Source organism: Amblyomma mixtum, chromosome 1, assembly GCF_055824585.1.
Source record: "Amblyomma mixtum isolate Tamu chromosome 1, ASM5582458v1, whole genome shotgun sequence".
Taxonomy (NCBI): domain Eukaryota; kingdom Metazoa; phylum Arthropoda; class Arachnida; order Ixodida; family Ixodidae; genus Amblyomma; species Amblyomma mixtum.
This window is the reverse complement of record NC_143012.1, coordinates 16,302,153-16,320,628: the sequence shown is the minus strand read 5'-3', so window position 1 is coordinate 16,320,628 and position 18,476 is coordinate 16,302,153. Positions and strand designations below refer to the sequence as shown.

The window sequence follows — 18,476 nt, the reverse complement described above, 5'->3', positions numbered from 1 at the left end:
AGTAGCGCAATAAGTTCTGTGTGACTGCAGTTAACAGCCAATCAGTTCAGTAACAGCTGAAAAGCTGAACTGTCATTCATTTAAGCGTCATTTTAAAGAGTGTGCATGACTGGGCTATAATATAGATACAGGTGCCGGTCTTTTGGATTTTAAAGAACCTAGGTTTCATGATTGCTTTATTTTAGCCGTGGCTATAACTACGCCTTCTACAAGCTGAGCTATTTCATGTGAGCTGGAAATTAGGCCACTCTTTACGTCCACATTTGGTGCGATCTGTCGTAGTCACCAGCAGCATCTGTAAGATGCAACTCAGTTTCAGTTAACCTTTTCATTCTGATTCTGTCTGTGGAAATTAAGTTTGAAAACCTGTGGTATAGACTTTGTTCTGCCGTTTTCTCAACTAAACTAACCACGATTAGCAGGCACGCTGAATATTTTGCAAAGAAATCAGTACTATCTTGAATACAACAACGTGTGGGTATGTCAAGTTTTCTGATAAAATCACGGAAATGTTACGGATTAAACCACTATTGTCCATTTCATTTTTGTTTGCTCGTGCATAACATCTTTCAAAAAGGCTTTGATGCCCGAAAGCTTTGATGCTTAGTGCTACTGCTGATGTACTAATAAAGCCACAGTAGCCTTCCGTAGTTTTTATGCTACAAAAAATAATATTAGGTCTGCATTGGTCTCACTATTGGCCATAACAGCTTGTGTATTGCATGTTCGCTCTTCCGTCAAGTAAAAACGTATAACGGGCTGATTTAATTTTGTAACTATTTGAGTAGTGATGTAAGTAGTTGTTACAAAATGGACGTGATGCAACTTTGGACACTCTGCTGCTACCAACTAACCTAGCTTAGAACAAAGCACACTGCACAAGAAAAGGAAAACAGCCAGCATTGACGTTGCGTTTATGAAGACTGCAGAACCGAACCATTGCAAGAAAAATAATGACGACTTCCTTTCAAGCTTTTGCATTCATTTGCTGCAACATCGACTTTGGAAAGAAATGAAGAAAGCTGATGACAAATAAAGAGACTTAAAGAAAAAAAACCCTGCTTTCTTGTCAGCTTGGTCAAGTAGTGCATGGTTTCCCATAAGCATTCATTCATGAGGAAGGTGCCAACATGTGATATTAGGAACATTTAATAAGGTCTTCTCTTTTCAAGAGGAGTTGAGCTCAAGAGGAACTACCAATTTTATTGTTAAGGAAGCAGCTCTTAATCGCTGCCATTGATATTGAAAAGAAACTTTTTTTTCTGGTTTAGACACTGAATGTACCAGTACAGAATCACGTGCTGACCTTCAAAATCGCTGCTGTAGTTAACGCCATGGCAGTCAATAGTGTTACTAGTGCTGTTGACTGGCAGTGTTAACTAGCCTGGTAAACTAATGGCTGGATCTCGGCATACTGCTGCATTTTGGAAAACAAACGGGTAGATGAAATGGCTCACAAAGACATTCAGTACAAGAATTACAGGAAATTTTTTTTTTACAAAATCGTGACACATCACTAATGGCAAAGAGACATGCTTATGAACAAAAGGACACCTTCGTCATTAAAGCTTATCATCTTATAATAATGCATTCCTACACTCAGTTGACCTGCAGTTGAAACCACATCTTTTACACAGACTTCCTCACCCTCTGGAATCTCTCTGTCATCATCTAATGCATTTCTGCATTAAAACTGGCCTTCGTGCCATTGCTCGTATGCACATATAGCAGAATTGTGATCATTATAAAGCACATGACAACATTGGCGCCAAACTGACCTTTTTGGTATCAGCTAATGTAAAAAATGAACTGCACCAAAGACAATGCTTGTGTCTTTCAAAAATCTTCTTGCCCTTTCTTTCACACACTTACAGCTACAATGTTAGCCTAAAAACTTTCTGTTCCTTTGGAGCACTTGACTCCCGCACTGATTCCTGCCCGGCTTTCACACTGATGTCATCAGTCCCAATATCATGTTAATGCAGCAAGCTTTTCAGCTGAGGGGGAGGAAGCTCTTCAGTCAAGTACACACGTCTGGATGTCAATGGACGCCACATTATTCAGCTCAATAACGTTCAAGTGAGGTAGCTAAGGTGTTAAGGTGGCGGTTCCACTGCCGCCATCTTGCGAGTAGTTCATATTCTGCCACCAGGCTACGACACTGATCCATCACTGAGAAAGTGTCTACCCGTCTTGCCCCCAGGGAACCGAGACTGGTTTTGGTTGAGATGTTGAGATACGTGTCCGGTCCTTTCTTGACCCGTGCACCTGTGCTGCGTGAGGGTTCTTTTGTTGCTGCGCCTGCCTTCAGAGGATTACAAACGAACCATGGCAAGCCCGGCTGCTAGTCCACGTCGTGCGTGGGGGGGAGGTGTTGGCTTGGGTGGTTCCGCATGCTTCTTTCTCTGCCTGTCCCTTGCCAAAGCCAAAGAGAGTGGGGCGAGCCGGGGCAAAGAGGGTACCGTCTTTGTCCAAAAGGCGTCAGAGGTGAGGTGATCCTTGTTCGGGATAAGGATGCCAGCACGGGAACAGAGGACCGTTTCCGTCTCTCTCTTGTTTAGCCTTGGCTAAATAGCCGCAGAAAGCTGTACCGTCGATGTTACTATCTGGAGGGCCTCCTTTGAGGGAATGTGCCGTTTCGTTCTTGAGTTTTACGCGACTACAGACTTTCCTGTTTTCAATGTCGTGACATATATTAGTGGGAGCAAAGAAAAAGAAAAAAATAATGCTGCCTAGCCCGCATCGCAATAGGCACAACGTCGACACAGTGGAAACTTGGGAGAGTTAGTGATAACTGTCGACATAATTGCACAGAGCAAATTAGTAAGTAAGCGAAAAGAGGAAGCGGACGCCAAAAATAAGGAAGGTGTGAAATAACGAACATTAATTATGTTTATGTCCCATGTATATATTTCTAGCGTTTTTTTTTTCAATGAACCTTATAGTTGAAATCGGTGCCTTTCTTGTGTCCTTCCTTCTGCCCTCGGCTTTTGCGCGTTCAATCACTTCGTCACTGTTGATGCATAGTAATATTAGTAGTAGTCGGAACACTCCTGGTCTAGAGTGTAACCTGCTAACTATAGCGCTGAAAAAAAATATATTTTTTTATCAAATGATATTGCATCTATGATAAGAAAACTATAACAAAGACAGCTATACAATTTAGTCAACGCTCAGCGTATGCCTGTCCAACCTTATAAACTATGGTTGGTAAAGAAAAAGGCAGAGAGAAGTGGGCAATTGTCAATTTCTGTTTACCCTTGAGATGAATCGACATTGCGCAAGAGACGTGAAATTGCTGTTGAGAGGGTTAGCACCGCAGGGTGTCGGAATGTGTTTACCTCAGAAGCAAATATTCGTCGTACATGCGGCGGCACCTTGCAACCAATTCCGATCAACTTCGACGGAATTTTGCCAAGGCTCACAAAAATGCAGTATACAGATGCATACCATTCACGAGGCGGACTCGAGACTTTTTTATAGACATTGTACGAAGAAGAACGGGGGGGGGGGGGGGGGGGGGGGGAGGTGTGCAGGAATGCTGCCAAAAAAAAGGGGTCGGCTACAAAGCGATAGTTCTGTAGGCACTTAGGGCGACCCCCTCCCCTCTCTCGTTTGGACCCTCAACTGCGTGCTCTTATTCATTTTAGACGTACGTCTTTCTTGTATCCAGTTTGCATCATTAGGTTGCTTATTCCCTCCAGAATTTTCCATCGCGTGTTGAAATGTATATCTTTCTAACCTTGCGTCGATTTGCCTCGATTTGGTTGGGTCAAAGATTGAAAAAGTGCGCCCGCGTATGTGTGTGTGTATGCGTGCGTGTCCACGCGCGCGTACCTGGAAACTGTAGGAACAGCTGCTATTTTCACACCGTCTATTGTCAGGAAACTATAGCCTCGTTTACATGAACCCGACTTCGGCGGGTCGAGCCAGGAGATCGAGTTGAGCAAGGTCAGCCCAACTTGACTGCATGTTTACATGAACTCGATTTTAGCGAGTCGCGACCGGTTCAACAGCAGCGGCACCAAGCGTCGAACGGCGCAGCGGGAAAGGGCAGTGGCAGCCGGGAAGATTGCGGCATGCACGGCTGCCTCGCAGGCGCTACGGCGCAAGCGAATAACAGGTTCGCATTTATCACCCCTCCTTCCACTAACCCTACTCAGACCGGTTTACGTGCTGTCTGCTGTTGGGGTCGAGTGAGTCAACCCACCCCCTGCAGCGGAGTTGACTGGACTCGCTCCCTCGACTCCCGGACCCGACTCGTTTACATCAACCCAGTAACCGGTTTTCAGCTCAAATCATCCACTCAACCCGTCATGTAAACACCGCTTATAACGTGCTTGTAATCATTTTCCGAGAATTCCTTTTCCTGCGGCGCTAGTCTACCCCGCCTGCAGGAGGGGCGCGCAGCAAGGGGAGGGGGCGGTCCTTTGTGCCAGTTCCCGAAAAGGGGACTTCTCAGCACTATAGTCGGTTACAACAAAAGAACGAAGCGGCACACGCAACTCAGACGGAGCTCTCCAGCCAATCACGTCGATTTGTGTGGCTGTGCATGCAGCCAAGTCTGCGAAAGAGAACGAAGGAGTCGGCGCTTTGTCCCCGTGTCGCCGACGGTGGATGTCCTTTGTTCGGGATAACGCTAAAAGAATAATAACGCAAAAAGAAAGGAAGAGATTTTGCTGCACCGGCATCCGCCATCGTCTCTAGGAGCACCTGAGCAGGAGCAGGGGAAAAGACAGGGAGAAAGGCGAAGGTACTAGTAGGTGTGGTGCCCCCGTTAATTGTCCCAGCTGCACTGGCCACTAAAGGGGGAGGGGGGGAGAGGGCTGGGCTGCTCACCTTTCGCATAGATCCGCGCGAGAGCGTCTTTTTCGCAAAAGCGCTGAATGCTACAGGTGGGGTCATATTCGGCAACAGACGGTCGTGGCAGCTTCAGTCTCCACTGCTGTCGCGGCGCACCTGTGGTGACCGAACAGAAAACTGTTCGGTCGACGCGCTTGGCTGGGCGGTCTCCTTTGATGGGCATGTGCTGCTTCGTTCTTGAGTTGTACCCGACTTATATACCACATGGATTCATTTCAGCGGTGGTCATGGCGCCCTCTGAACCACGGCATTCGTTTGAAAGAAGTGCGAGTCTAGTTCAGGAAAACTGCACCTGCTCCATGGTTAGTGCTGAAATAGTGCAGCTGCAGCCGCCATGGAAGCAGATGATGGTTTGCGGGTTGTGATAAACGGTAGAGACTCAAGTAACTTTCACTCGTCGACAAGCTAGAACGCTGCTCGAGTTCTCCAAAGAAACGGATCGAGGCTGGTTCATGGCAACATGTTATTGTGATGTGCGGTTTGCACATTTCTTCATGAGATACGAGAGGTTGGCTGCCGCTGATGTAGGCTGTAAACAGCTGGCTGCAATTCATTGGCATCGCAAAGGCTAGCGACGACCAGACTTGCACTCGATCATCCGTTTTGGAAGCAGACAGTGCCAAACTGCGCTCAAAGTGCCGGAACTAGCGGTACACACCCGCCGCACCGCCGCTGCCGCAGAACTTTGCCGAACTGGTGCATTGAGTGCAGGAGAATCGAGCGCTCTCCAACTTCCCCTCCACAGCGCTAGCCGGAACAAGGAACAACCGGCAGCACGAAGCGAAAGCCTGTCTCTTCCCTTTCCTGTCGCTTTAGCAATGCCAAAGCTGTCCTCGAAAAATAATACGACGCCCAGAATGCGTTTCGTAGCGTCAGGTGAAAAAAATTGGCAGTGGCTTAGCTCTGCTATGCCTGGATATACGTAGCGTCAAGTGATCCGGTGTTTCGGCCGCACGTTTCGCCTTGGCTGCTCGACGGCAAACTGCCAGGCGACAACCTCGGGATCGGAAGAATTTACATTTTCCAGTCTTCTGCGCCGTTTGGCAGCGGCTCGACTCTCCTTAGCTTACCAGAGCTTACATGTTGAGCGCGACCGTCATTTCTCCGCGCACCCTCCTCGCGCATGCGCAGTAGCGCGCGGCGCAACTGTCGTAAACACGAGGTCACGCGTCGGAGAGGAGCGCACGCCGGCGGCGCCGACAGCGAGGAGCTCGCACCGGCGGACCTGCGCCTCTCGTGACGTCACGCGGTTCTCGCGCTGCGCATAACAGGCGGCGCACACTCGCGAAAAACTCGGCTCTGACCCGCGTAGTGTGGCTTTACTAGCTTTACGCTACAAAACAATCCAGCAAAGCAATATGGCGGAAATCTGCTTGGAAGTTCGACACACACTACATAGGGCAAAATCGAGGGAAACGTGCGAACATCGTAGAGGTATCGTTCCCTCTCGTGAACACCTCCTGATTGTAAATGTTTAGCAGCGCCACACTCGTTATTTTTTTGAACTGTGATTATTTAGTACACGTGCATGTGTGTAGATGGCGCTACTTACTAAATTTATCTACATTTATCGCATGTCGCTGCGTTATTGCTATTATTGTTTGTATTCTGCGAACTTTGTTCTTGGCTATTGTTACAAGTTGATTAAAGGAATGAGAGACCGACATTTTAAGAGTATATTTGCCAGAAAAAAAGAAGCCGCAGAACGTTTCAAGAGCTTGTGTCCTTCATGAGGAGAACAAAAAAGGTAGCTAAAATCAACTAGACATTGCGCATTCCCCAAAAGCCGTAGAGTAAAGGCGATGCTTAGCCGCGTAGAGCGAAGTATTAAGTTTCTTCACGCAAAATCTCAAAACTGCCACGCGCTGGTTACCTGAACAATTTTGCATTCCGTTTTTAACTATTTCGAAAAAACGCTAATTTTGATCAGGAATAACTTTTAAACTAAACAAGGCAGACGGATGAAATTTTCAGAATGGAAGGGCGATTAGACGATCTCAAACTGTACAAAAAGGCGCCGCAATGCAATGCATATCCCAAAAGTTATTGCAGATTACATTGTTCTGTTTTCTATGCTTTTCAAACATGTGTGGCTAATAAACTAATCCATACACATACTTCTAAATGCTTAAATATGTTGATTAGCATCCGATCTCAAAGTATCTCGAAAGATATTTCTCTAGGTGCAAGAGGTTTTTCACAATTTTGCATTTCCTGAGACAAGTTGAGCTCAACTGCCAGTTTTCATCTTTGCGTTTTCTTTTACAGTTGAAACAAATTTGCAGCTACCGTTAAACAAAATGCATCTTTTGAAAGCAGAGAAAAGTAGCTTTTCGGAGATATCTGAACCATATTTATGAAGCGAACGAGCGAGGTACAGTCGACGTACAAATATCACCAAAAATGGTTCCCGCTCACCGTCAGAGTGGGACCGCCACCTTAATGCGGCCAGGTATGGTTATGATTTGACTTGCATCACAACAGATGGAGGCTAGGATGGAAGGCTGCACCTAATAATGTAGCTTCTTGGGAGTGGGTGGGAAGTTACCAGCAAGGATGAAGGGCTACATGCCACTAGCTATAGCATGGCCTGAAGCAGGCAACACTATGTATGCAAAACAGCTCACAATGAACACAGGAGACACGGTGGCAAAAAACACCTCATTTATTTACACGACAAGTGATGGAACTGCTGTCTCAGGAACAATAGCACCACATAGTTTTCACCACTCCTGTTTAACTCTGTGGCCATTGCCACCAAACACAGACAGTACAAGTTGTGTTCTGCTTGTTACATCATGAGCCCTGTTCATGTTACCTGAACTTTGTAGCTGTGTAGCTTTACAGCGCTGTGTCGTCCTTTTCCTTGTCTCTTGTGCTCGTCTCCTTCATTCGCGCTGTTTATTCAAGATGCTTAACCAACTAGCCCGCCAAAACATGTTAACGCAACTTATTTGTATACTGATGGTAGCTTGTGGTAAGTATTGAATAGCTAGTGAAATCCGCTGTTCTAAAAAAAAATGCACTACCCAGTCTTACACACAAAAGCATGCTTCCCCATTTCAAATCACTTCTTGAGACCATATGTACACTCGCCGTCAAAAGTAAATGGAAGGCGACTTTGTCAAAAAAATTTAATTTCTTTAAATCTAAAGCTAATGGTCCATGCTTGTTGGTGCACAGTGCAATTCGCAAAATCACAATTGGGCTGCACATATCTATTCAAGGATGCGAGAATTGGGGGGCCAATGATTAAATTTTTTCGTGAATATTGCCTTCCATTTACTTTTGATGGCACCTGTACATCTGCTGCTGATGTTCGGGCTGATTACTGCAGATTATTTTGCGAGTTTACTTAGAATAATTCTTTTTCTACTGCATTAGGTTTTGTTTCAAATGCTCATGGATTAATTTCTGGTAGCTTTTATTGCTGCATTCCAGTCTATCCTGGTCCATTATGTTTTTTTTTAATGCGATAGTGTTAGAATCCCCACGTCGGGAAAAACTCTGGCATCCAGTTGTCTCCGAAGCCTCCAAGAACCACCTGCCGTGGTTAGCAGGTGGCAAAGTGAAGAGGGGGGAAGTCACCCTCTCCACTTGTAGGGGAGAGGAAGAAGAGGCTGGAAGGTGGTTGCCACGGGAACAACCCGACGGGTAGGGTGAGAAGGAAAGAGAGCTGTGAAGAGGAGCGGAGATGGCACAGTGGGATGCGACTCTTCCATTGAATTAATGAATAAACGGTTGTGCGTGAGCCACCTTCAGAACCAAGACACTGGAGATCAGACGTGGAACAGAAGACCCAAGTGTGCAAGGGAGTCAAGTGTGAAGAAGTACACAAAGAAGACTAAGTATGCAATAAAGGTGGATGTAAAGAATTGTGTGTGATGTGTCGAGTCATTCAAAGGAAAATGAAAGTCTAATGCTACGCATTTCTGTCAAACTGGCCCACTGATCGCCTGTCAATTTTTTTTTCTTTTGGATTATTACTTTAAGTGCTCTTTGAAGTTATTCCAAATCTGTTGGTTGGTTGGTTTATGGGGGTTTAACGTCTCGAAGCGACTCGGGCTATGAGAGACGCCGTAGTTGAGGGCTCCAGAAATTTTGACCACGTGGGGTTCTTTAACGTGCACTGACATCGCACAGTACACGGCCTCTAGAATTTCTCCTCCAAAGAAATTCAACCGCTGCGGCCGGGATCGAACCCGCGTCTTTCAGGTTAGCAGCGGAGCACCATGACCCCGAGCCACTGCGGCGGCTTTCCAAATCTGTACATAACTTCACCGCCCATAAACACTTCATGTGTAGGTGGGCGGCGAATGCATCAAAGGGAAAATGCGTACAACAATAAAGTTATTAATTATTGTTGCTCCAGCAGACTGGCGATGCTACTTGCTGCAGTCTGCCAAAAAGAAATAAAGACAAAGATAAGTCCCTGCAGTATCTGACAGTGTGCCACTTTTCCTATCTGCAGGCATGGGGCGTTGCACCGCTGTTCTACCCCTACGGTCGCATGCTGACTCCCGGAGGTAGTGAAGTGCCTGACAGACCAACGTTCAGCACAGACCCACCTCTGCACTTGAAAAGCAGGTTTCATGATGTTGGCATCCCTTAAACGATGTGGTAGCTTAAATGGGTGCCCCTAGATGCCGATTTGAAAGGAGTGTAGTGATGGCGACATTGGTTGATGTTTAAGATGGGGAACGATGAGCAGTGCTTGCACAATGAATTTGGGCTTTGCGGAATCAGTTTGGAAATGCCTTTGAGATCAGGGCTGTGGGCATAGTGAGGGTACAGGTAATGGTGGCTGCAACATACAGAACGTGCATTGCAGTTTTGAGTTTGAAAAATCTATGAAACAATATGGCTTAGAAGGCTTTGTCACTAGCTTCTACTGCTGGCACGCAAGGGTCACCTTGCATGAAGTAACCTGTCACACACTGCCAGTAGCTGCATTGTACTCTCTTTTTATGTGCCGACGTGTGCGTACTTTAGTTAACTATAGATAGAGCGCGATGTCAGTAGCTGGCTTGCAGAAGTTTATAGGTAGCAGTTGATTTGAGCATTGCTTATTTTTAACATTTTTTTTTCCTTTTCCAACCTTTACTTAGTCCGTCAGTGCACCTCAATGTGTTGTCATACATAGCAGCCTGCCTTAGCTGCCTGCCTTAGCTGCCTGACAAAGTTTTATTCATGGTGACAAGATAAGTGGCAAGGTAAGGTTTGTTCAAAGTGCAGATCGGAACAGGGTGCATATTCAATAGCAAGATTTGGATAGGACAGTGCAGCTAGTTTGAGTAACTCTTGCACCTCACGTTGTCTGAATTGCTCATGATATGTTGCGGTGACTATTTAAAAATTTTTCTCTTCTCCGCTGCTGGACAATAAGGCAGCTAAAGTGGGTGACTTCTGGTTGTAGTGTTGGACTGAAATATTTTTCCAGGTAACCCGGTGTTAGATTGGTCATAGCTTTCAATTTATCACACCTATACACGCACACAGTCTCCTTTTTTATCATTGTGTACAAAGCGCATTATAAGCTCGACCAGCTTAGTCTCCCTGTGTGCCAAGAGTAGGCCATTAGCAACACTTAATCTTTCATGGTTAAAAGGAGCTTTTACTACTTACGCAGTTTGTTGTACTAGTCATTGTTTGACCTCTTCAGTGCGAATTTATTACTTTTGAAAGCAGGGCATTTGAGGAGTGTGAACTACACTGGAAACCAGCAACAAGAATTTTGCACACCCAGCTAAGCAAACTGCTTCACATCATGTCATTCTCTGCACTTTTCAACCATCACCGCCTTTTATGTCTTAGTTAGCATCGATGCAATCCAAGTTACTGTCTGGATTGCATCAGATTACCCATATTTCTTTACACTTCATTGAATTAAACATCATTTAACGACACAGAAAAGTAGAACTTCTTATCGCTTAGCTTTGAGTATCAAAAGAAAAGCCTGCATTGAGCACTGAAGCACAGCTAGCTCTAATGCTGGTTTGAAAAAAAAAAAAAAAACCGTAAAAAACATGGAGGATGCTAAGCTTCACCTTTAAGAGTAAGAATGCGATAGCATTATTAGAAAGTCACCGCGGCACACTTGGCTGCTCCATGGCGGGTTTATACCTCTCTCTTTCCCCGATTTGTGACGCCCAAATCACACCTTACACATCGGTACATCACACATACACATGCATCAAACCATTCAAGTACAATGAAAAATCTCAGAACTGGTTGAATTACGTAATCACTAATTGGCATAGTCATAATTAACCATGCAAGCATCAGTACAAGTTCCGGAGTAGCATGCCAGGGTAACAACCAGGCGCACCTCTTCAGTGTTCATTAAAACCTCTCTCTCTAAATACATGTCCTTAAGACACCGCACTTTGTCAGACATCGCAACGTATTCACCAGTTCCACCTCTATCCCGCTTAAATTGACGAGTGTTGGTTGCCTATGGGTAGTGTGCACGTCTTGAAATCCAAAAATTATGGGGTCGAATCCCACCTAATTCACCCCAATTTACTTTTCACCGCAATTACTTTACTTTGCATGTACTATAAACGTCCTTGACGTTTGCGACCGATCCGAGCACGCCAGCACCAATTTATGCCTTTCACCTTGCCTGTTCCGTGTGTTGATGGAGCAGCATATATATACGGGAAGCAAGAGTGTGATTGCACTGCACTGGGGTGTTTGAATTACCCGCGCGAGGTCATGTGGTTGTGACGTCACGACTCTGTTGATTAGGCCTGTTTCGGTCACACCGATGGCAATGCCGACACCGGTTTTTAAGCGTCACGGGTCCTTTAGCACTAGCACGTTAAAATGCATGGATGTGTACGTGAGGCAGTGAAACGAAATATAAAGATTCTACGCATTGACAACAGGAGGAACTCCTGTAACCTGCATGAGATTAACACAGATAATGAATGGGGTGGATGGGCTGATATAGCAGGGGCTGGCAATGAGTCAGGTGGGCAGATGAGATTAGGAAGTTTGCAAGGATGAGGTTCCCGCAGCTGGCACAGGATGCTGTTAATTGGAGGGATATAGGAGGTGCCTTTGTCGTGCAGTGGATTTAGTTAGGCTGTTGATGATGAATGACTGATCACACATACCGTATTTTCCGGTGTATAAGACGCGGGTTTTTTTTCAAAAATCTTGCTGGTGCGTCCTATACAAGGGTGCGTCTTATATGCGAATTTTCCGGTTTTTTTTTGCGAGTTCAGAAATTACTCAGGTTCATGTTCAAGCTTTTTTCACCGAAAAAAATATTACTACCAATAACGCGGTTGTAGCATGGTTAATACTTCAATACGGGGACCGCCGTGCGCAACTTTTTTAGGTGAACTTTATCATGAAACGGCGGGGTTGACCACTTCCGGGATCTTAAACACGCGGCAGTTTCAGAGAGCCCAAGCAAAGGTAATGTGAAATGCCAAAAGATGGCGACAGTCACGCTTCTCGCCATTTTCAAGACAAGCCAAGAGAAGCCGATGTTTTTTTTGTCACCCTTTGCAAGTATGTAGTGCAAAGAGAATGCTTCAGCCGCGTTGCCTTTTCAATAGCGCATCCGAAGATGAAGACTTTGAAGGTTTTATGTAAAAAATAAATTGTTGTGGACATAAAGAGAGTTCTATCGCTTTTTTTTCTTTTGTGCTAAAACGTAGGCGGGTATGGCGTGAGTGTTGCCTTTTTCGATCACTTAGCGTTGCTTAAGAACTTCTCCCACGTACGGTGCATTTTGCGATGGTCGCATAAGCATGCTTAATTAAGCCTCACTAGCCTAACTGGGTAAATTGGGGTGCGTCTTATACACGGGTGCGTCTCATATACCAATTTTTTCAATGACAGCCTGCATATATGGCGGGTGCGTCTTATACAAGGGTGCGTCTTGTACACCGGAAAATACGGTAATTATGCGAGGCAATGTTTGTCACAACTGTACTAATCAACATGTCTAACGGAGCACTGCCCATCGGGCCTCGATTTCCTTGATCCTGCAAAGCTGACGTCTGTAACTATAGCATAGTGTGGTAGCTGCAGTGCGTGATGACGCTACTTACGATGCATTCCTTACTGTGCTTGTGCCTTAGCAGTAATCAAACTTAAATTTGTGCTTAAGTCACTGGTGCGCTCACATCAGCTGTGATGCCCAGAGCTTGGTGCTGTTGAAGTGCTTTCATTGTGGCTGTTCACTTGTAGTCATTTTAGAATTTTCTGCTAGAGACTGTGGTGTTAGCTTGTTGAGTACTATGTGCACAGCTCACTGCCATTCAGCACTGCAGGCTACTTTTAATGTCATAATGGAGATTAAAACACTGCATTACATGTCAGCGCAACATGGTTTAATCTTTGTGTATCACGTTTGATGTATTGTGGAACCCACTCTTGGGGCGAAGCTAACTGCCGTAGTCAACTTTGCTAGAAGCCTTTAGTGGAAAACGCTTTTGGGATGCAGGGTAGTCTAATGCCGTGGCTAAGTTTGGTTTGTGTGACTGTTGCATTTCGCTTTGGATAGATGCAAAAATTACTACGCCGCACTTTAGAGAATGCACATGTCATGACAAATGATCCGTATTTTGAAGTGTATCATGTCCAGAGCCACAGCATGAGCCCATCGCTTGTTGCTTTGTACGACAGCCATAGTTTTGTGAAAAACGAAAGTATGCAGTGTGCTCTTGACTCTTGCCATTTGGAGATTGTTACTCGATGCTCATTTTCATGAAACCAACTAACATACGTATCTGTTCTTGTATGCTCTAAGATTCCTGGCTAATTTTTAGCTTCTGATTTTTAATCATTGCATGGGTCATGTAAATGCTACGCAGCTGCAGTGGGCTTTGTGTCACATTTTGGAATGCATACAAATGTTGTAAAAAATTTTTTTTGAGACCGATTTGACAGAAGTAAGCAGTGATATCCGGCATGCCTTTCATTTTTACTTTAACTTCTTTGCAGCCTGTCAGCTCTCAGCACTTTGCCCGACATGCCTAGCGCGGTAGTTATCCGGTTTGGCCCACTAACCAATAGGCCTAGTGGGGATGCTAGGCCTAAAATTTATAAGGCCTAGCACTTTTAAAGTCAGTCGAAGCACTCAGAGGTTGTGTGGTTAGTCACCTTTGCTTCAGCAGCAGACTGCAGCAGATTCTTACTGTACCTGTACTGCCATCGAGCTGGAGGCACAGTGGCAAAACAATTTTTACTATGTGTGTCTCAACTGTTGCTGTGAAAAGGCCGTGAAAAGGGAGAATCGCCACATTTCTGCCGGCCCAGAGCTACATACCACATCTATGATGTGCACATTGTAGTGCAAGGCTGAGGATTACTCTCAACCCCTTTGGTTTCTTTGATATTGACAAAAGTCTCAGTACACTACTGCTTGCTGCATTTAGATGGACACTGATATCAACTAAAATGCAACTTCAAAAGAGAAATATTAAGCTCGAATTGTCTTACACGGTAGCAGCTCAGTCTCAGCTTCGGGACGTAAACCCCATATACCACATACCACTTCTTCAAAGAAGGTTTCCTTTTCTTGCAATTCTCAAATCTTCTCATTTCGACACATTCGTTTTTTTGTACACTGGTGCTGCCAAATGCAACATCACTAAAGACTTTCATGTTGTCATGCCCGGCAAATGTCGGCAACAGGACAGAAAGCAATTGGTCGTTGATAACAAAAAATTTACCGCATGTTCCAAATGTGGACACAGAGCCCAGTGTACAGTCTCTAACGTTGAGGCTTCAGCTTCTGCATGATGCTTTTTTTTTTTTATAACTACTGGAAGAGAAGCTGCAAGTCACGTCTCTCCCTACAGGGACTTCTTCTCCTGAAGAGGAACTCTTGCAGAGACACGAAACGCCCACTCACGCTGCATCAGTGTAGACCGCAGCAGTCTCACCGCATGATAATGCGAGATCCTGTCATTTTTTACAACTCTTCGCTACTCACGAGATATGCTCATGGCAGCCTTTTTGCCATGCAGCTTTCTTGTGGTACAAATAGCTTTACAATTTTTATCTTTGTTGTTTTGTTGTCCCTCATTTTGCAACAAACATGCATATTTGATGATGGATGCCAGGTTCTTCTCATGCTAGGTGCTGTTCTCTTCAGTGAAAAAAAAAAAAGGAGGAAATGTTAATCTTGAGGCTTGACAACCAAATTTGCTGCATAGTGATACAAGTTGCTCAGGGTGTAGACGTTATTGTAGAATCATTCCTTCAGTGAGGTCAGGTGTAGCTGTATGCCATCTAGGGCCGGTAGATATAGCTTCTCATGTATCATGTGACCCGATCCCTTTGTCATTACATTTTTATTGTCATTCTTTCACTCAGTAGCATCTGATAAGAGTGTTGCCAAAGCCAGCAATGGAAATTAAGAACTTCAACTGCAATGGAATCAACGTATTATTGTTGCTTGTAAAGCATATTTATTCAAAGCCTCTAGGAGCGGATCTCAACTCTACAGCTGAAAATTTCCACCGCAGTTTTAAGAAGCTAAGTTTTAGTGCATTAAAAGATGACTGTAACATGTATTATGCCATGCACTGTTTGCCTAAACTCCATGCCATGTCGGTGAGCATGTGTCGTGTAGGCACTTTCTATGTTAACAGTAGAGATTGCTCTCATGTGTGCGTTACCATTTATTAAATTTTTTTTTGTCATGTGACTGTATCTTAGAGATTCATCAAAATAGAGTGGTAAAGTAATTTAAGCGCACTTATCAGTGCACAGTATCTGCCTTCATGTTAAATGATTTAAACTGTCGGTAAGAATTGCACGTCTTAACTTTAATATGCAAAGGACTGTTAGCTTTGGAAAACTAGACAGCGTTTGGGTGTGTCTGTCTTTTAGGAAACGGCACGTGGTTGAAGAACCATGAGCCATCAAGCCTGCATTTTGCGATATCTGTAATTCGCCTTTAGGTTCCTGCTGCGAACTGTTGTAAGGCTGTTGTAAGGGTGTTGTACCGTCCGCAAGTTTCATTGTACAACCCTAGCAATGCGAAGTGCTGTGCTTAGTTTGGGGTGATGTTTGCCATACAACACTGAAGCAAATGAGCTGAATTTGTGGCTTGAAGTGATGATGTCTTGCTGCAGTAAATAATGTTGCCGCATGTGCTGCAGTTGCGCCTCGTTATAATGAAGTTGATGGGGCCCGGCGATTACTTCGTTACAGCCACAGCTTCGTTATAGCCCGTGTTGACGGAGCTTCCAAGTGGAATCATCATTCCTTCATTATATCCAATATTTCGTTACAAACCGTTTCGTTATAACGAGGTTCAACTGTATCTTCATTTTATGATGCTAGCTATAGCTTTGCGCAGATTAGAGCATGACAATGTCACTTAATCTTGAGCATTTCTAATTGCAGGTGCATTTCATGTTCAGTGGAAACTTTCTTACAACACTGTGCCACTGATTTTGCTTTGCTTGAAAGATTTGCATCGGACAATGTGTCTTGAGCCCAACATAATGAACAGACCAAGGGAAAGGGAAATGGGCATTTCTTTTCTTGACTGGTAACTAACGCATGTGTACTAATGCTGAAATATTTTGGAGCGCCTAGAAAGCGCAGACAACATAAATCTAGGCATATTTTCAATCTTTTCCAAACATGGTGTTTCGATTATTTACTGTAAAATCTTCACTACCTCAGGACAAGTGGTTGTGAAAAGGTGAACAATTAAAAAGCGCACTGTTTAGGAACATGCACACCTTTGCATGTGGTGCATATATTACAATATATATTATGCCGCACTGTAGTAGAAAGCACTCACTGTGGTGTGATATCCCTGGTACTAGCCTTGAAACCCAAGCTGAAGTGCAACTGTGGGCTTGTTGAAATGGCTGAAAAAGTTAACATGGAGAGATATCCTTGTTCGTGGTACCAGTGTCAGCATTTGTTTTGACATGCTGCTTAACCACCACAGTGCCAATAATGTGGTGATGGCAGTTGTTTGAAGAATGATGGACATTCTGTACTTGTAAAAAGGATATCTGGGAGACAATTCTGCTTCGCAGTTAACTTCAATGCATGTAACAACCACACAATTTAAAACAGGTATTGACAGGGAATAACTTCTCAAGAGGTTTCTTTTGTAATGTTGGACTCTGGTCAGTCAGTGGTGGAATTTACTACTATATCCATACAAGTGATCACCCCCCCCCCCCCCCTCCCCCCCCTCCCCGTCCTCACAGCTTAGCCTTAACTGTGCGAGTGCCTTGTAAGCATGGGCGAGTCAGCTTAAGCTATCGCCTACACAAAATAATTTCCCAATGATGTCCATGTGAAAGAATTTGCATTCTTCTGACTTTTTGTCAGCATGCAAGAGTTTCTGTTGTGGATGTATCAAATGTCGGAGCAAATTCTTTTAAGAGCAGTAGCCTTGGGTTTGTTTCTCCTGTTCGGTTGTGACCTATGTCTAACTCGGCCGGTTCTTAATGTGGCAAGTTGGAGGGTCAGGCCTATCACCGAGACTGCAGTGTAGTTTTCGCTATTTCAGCCAACTTGTTTTTTTACATTCGGAGGTACCTTAGTCACTCGAGTTAGGTGGTGTAGATGTTTCAGTGAACTGCATCACCAAACAGTTTTCATTTGAGTACAGAAAGTGAATGGGCCAAGGAATTTTTCCACACTGTGATCATATACAACTGTTCCGAGGCCTACTGGGTTTCTCTTTGTTGTCTACTTTTTCTATTGGTTGCAGTTTAATCACCATCAGTGCTGTCACCCCTTAAGACAAAACCATGCCGCACTTTACTGTGTTTCACTTTTACCTTTAACACAAGTATTCACTTTTACCGGTATGTCATGCATTTGATCACAGTTTATGGACATAATGTGAATGTTCATATCCTGGTTATCTGGGAAGCATTGCATGAATGAAAATATTTTTTAAAGGCTTGTAATTTCAACTGCAATGTATTGTGACACATAGCTAAATTACACTGTTTCGACAAATGCATTCAGAATCCATACATTTGTATAGAAAATGCTTCCTTAAAATTCTAGGGACTTCTAAAAAATCTTGGGGAGAGAATGTCCTCACTGGTTGACAGCTCTGATTAGGTCGCACAAAAGAGTCGCTGAAAATAATTTCAGTTTAGTTTGAGAACTTTTCCACATGTTGGGAGAGAGTGGCACTTGTAAGGGTAAATGATTTTATCAAAGGGATGTCTCTTTGTTTCTATATAAAACTGTTATGGGTGAATCTGTTCATACTGTTCAAGGGTGCCAAATTGTGCCTTCAATCAAGAAAAAAAGATTGCTATAACTGCACTGCTTGCTTTGTTTGCAATGCTCATAGCTGCTCTCCTTTTATAGCTTTATTCCAAATCAATAAAACACTGCCTCTGTGTTGCCAAGACTGTATCCATGTCTTCAGAGCCCATTTTCTGACGGACGGACAATGTGTACACAAGACAGCCAAGGATACAGAGCACACATTAAAAGATAAATTTTTTTATGTATGTGTATATATATATATATATAATACCAGTCTGAAACAGTCACCATCTATACACAACAAAGTGCCCACACTGAGTCCAATTCATTTTGAGGTCGTCAAAACTGGGACCACCTCATTAGCATTCAAACACATGTCA

The 18,476-nt window shown here is 44.2% G+C and overlaps 1 pseudogene across 1 annotated transcript in view; it reads left to right on the top strand.

The window, feature by feature from the left end:
• The window catches only part of LOC149365566 (putative phosphatidate phosphatase), a 37,499-nt pseudogene extending 19,256 nt beyond the window's left edge, over nucleotides 1–18,243 (top strand). Inside the window, exons 6-7 of the transcript XR_016282987.1 lie at nucleotides 9,335–9,446; nucleotides 14,688–18,243. The product of XR_016282987.1 is annotated as a putative phosphatidate phosphatase (transcript). The remainder of the gene's footprint in view (nucleotides 1–9,334; nucleotides 9,447–14,687) is intronic.
• The last annotated feature ends 233 nt before the right edge of the window (nucleotides 18,244–18,476 follow it).